Genomic DNA, 3,347 nt, shown 5'->3' with positions numbered 1-3,347 from the left:
TGTGTCTTTTTTATAGTAATTTTGTGTCTTTTTTGGTCATTTTTGTCTTTTTGTAATACTTTTATGTTTTTTGTAATTTTGTGTATTTTTTTGTCATTTTGTGTATTTTTTGTCATTTTTTTGGTCATTTTGTGTCTTTTTAGAAATTTAGATTTTTTCTGTAATTTTGTGTAATTTTTTGGGTCATTTTGTGTCTTTTTTTGTGTCATTTTGTGTCTTTTTTTAGTCATTTTGTATCATTTTTTGGTCATTTTGATACTGCCTCCAGCGGCCCCCAGGTAATTTGAGTTTGAGACCCCTGGCATAAATAATAGCCTCAATAACAATCATACTGTAGACATTAACTTGTGTTTAGAAAATCATTGTTACAAATTAAGTTATTATCGATGTGACCATTGCAATTATATGATTTGATTCATTTAGAATTTTCAGAAGCATAAGCAGAAAAAAGCCTACCGTAGATTATTTTAATTATTATTATTGATTTACAATTGATGTGATGGAGCTGAATTTACTCACTGAACTGACTTACAGTGTAGTCATAAGTGTAAATAAATGCTGCCCTCTCCTGGTGTGTTTTAACACTGCAAAAGCCAGCTGCAAAATTACTTTACTGAAAAAAATGCATGTCAGGTAGAGATGTGGTTGTGTCTTTATTTTATGCCCTTTTAGACTGATTATTTTACACCAAAAATAACGATTACTATAAAATCCATAATGCCTAAAAACAGTATAAACATCAACAAACCAAACTTGTTCTCTCAGCTTCCCTGTTCATTTTAAGGTAGTTTGTTCTTAGAAAATAAAGTTAATTTGGATTACAGAAGGGGTTTGATTATGTTTAATTTAACAATTAATTGATGAGTTGATCGTCAGAAAATAAATCCACAGCTTTTTTTGTATTTTCAAATAAAAATGTGAAAATATTAATTTAATAATATATTTTGAAGACATTAGCTTGAACTTTAAGAAACAATGACAGGCATTTTTCTTTCCGTTTTTTGGAACAGTTTAACAAACAACACTGAATGATTATTTGAGAAAATGATCATCAGATTAAAAATATGTTGAAACAATTGTCATTATTGAAGACCCAATTTACAGTTAACCTATTCATCATGAGGGAAATTCAAGCATCCAGTAGCAGCATGCAAACATACATTGAACATACATTAACATCAAACTTAACCTATAACACAGTAGCCACGCATTAAATTTAATTTAAATTAATTCATTCATTCATTTAATTTAAAAGATAAATTGTGTATTGAAATTAAATGTAGGCCTGTCTTTATATAAAATATGAATTTACATATATATATGTGACTTAAAGCAATTAAACTTGAGGTTACAACAGTAGTTAGTAGTTGGGTTAAGATCTGCTAAGCTGTACTGCCCTACAAAGCCTAACTGCAGTAACTACATTTTTGGTCAAAGTTGAGTTATAACTGAAAATTAACTCCTTGATGTCTGTTTTATCTTGTGACAAAGTTTTAGATTTTAATTTTGCTTCATTTCAGTGAAATAATTATATAAAAAACACAAAATCCAACTGGAAACTAAGCAGCAATTGCACTTACCATTGTCTGCTTTGGATATATATGTTAATTTAAACATAAAAACAATAGAAATTATAAGTTTATTTGAAAAGAAAATTATTATCTAGATCAGGGGTCTCAAACTCGCGACCCGCGGGCCAATTGCGGCCCTATAAATGGCACTTTACTGTGTTGTGTGTAGAAGGTCCCTTTATTGCGCAGCTTTGTTTCACTTGTTTCTATGACGACGTTAACAAAAAGAAAGGCAGCTGCTACCGGAGTGTTTATTATCTGCCGTGTTGTTGTTACCAGAAGAGTGTGATTTTGTGTCTTTTTTTTTGTAATTTTGTGTCCTTTTTTTTGGTAATTTTGTGTCCTTTTTGTTAATTTTGTGTATTTTTTGGGTCATTTGTGTCTTTTTCTGTCATTTTGTGTCTTTTTTTTAAGTAATTTGGTTTTTTTTCTATCATTTGTGTCTTTTTTTTTAGTAATTTTGTGTCTTTTTTTGGTAATTTTGATACTGCTTCCAGCGACCCTGGGGGTCGCTGGAGGCAGTATGGAACTCATGGAACTCTGGAACTCATTTGAGTTTGAGACACCTGTCTTACAGTTTTCAGATTTTGACCAACTATGTAATTTTGCCTTTGTAAGGCACTATAGTTTAAATTTCAATTGACAAACATCTGAACAGAAGTATAGGCCGACAGGAAAGTTGCATCTGGAAGATGTAAACTGATGATAATAATGAGATAATTAGTCAGTGTGTTGTCTTCTACCAAACCAACAGAAATACTTTGTTTTTGCCCCAGTAACATGTCATCAGAGTAACATCCAGGACATGTAAGAGTTATTATAATAAGTGCAGGATGCTTAATTTGATTCAGACCCATAAGTAGATTAGGAAAAACCCTCTATAATTTCCCACATGTACCATAGCAGGGCAGACTTCAATAAAGGGAAGTGAGTGTCATCAGTCCACCAGCATTAAGCAGCATTCTCAGAACAGCTGATCCTCTCAGCTGTAGTGTACATGCACTGAGTCATACTTTACAGTAAAACAAACACTAAAATGACCCACTTTTAACCTCAGAGACAGTAGGTCATATGACAAGTCATCAGTGGTAGTCACATGGTGCTGATTCAGCTTTAAAATTATGTTTAAAATTATGAAATTCTCACATTTTTCTGAAATGAATGGCATCAAATTGAATATTTTCCTTTTAAATGGTTATTCATTGTTGAAATCATAAACTTTTTATATACATTCCATCTTCATTAAATATCATGAGTTTTACTCTGTTTACAACCTGACACTCAACCCATTAAAGGACTGTGTAAAGCAGTAAACAAAGGCTCGCTTTACTCAACTTAACTTCAGACACCTTATGTATTTACTGTCCAGATAGTTAATGTGTCATTTCCAGAGCTATAACCTTCCTGTAATAACTGTCATGTGCAAGCTGAAGTACACAATAAATCACAATGACTTGCAACTAAAACAAGTTGTTCACAATGTGGAAGTAGTGGTGGAAATTACAGAATTTTTGTTTTTTACTGTGCAGTTTCTGTTTTGGCTTTGCAGAAACCAACCATTTCACCCCATACATACACAAATGCACATTAGGGGGCAAAACTATAGATGGTGCAGGCAGTGTGGCTGCATTGGGGGACATATGGTGAGGGGCCCATATAGAGCGGGCCCACCCACAATGTGTTGGACAGAGAACAGGCCCTTGTGATTATGTGAAGCAAGTGATTCAGATTGCTGCCTTGCAAATAAACCTGTTTTCAAGACAAACAGACAGAAGA

The sequence above is a fragment of the Centropristis striata genome, chromosome 16 (genome assembly GCF_030273125.1).
Source record: "Centropristis striata isolate RG_2023a ecotype Rhode Island chromosome 16, C.striata_1.0, whole genome shotgun sequence".
Taxonomy (NCBI): Eukaryota; Metazoa; Chordata; class Actinopteri; order Perciformes; family Serranidae; genus Centropristis; species Centropristis striata.
This window is presented reverse-complemented; position numbering follows the sequence as displayed.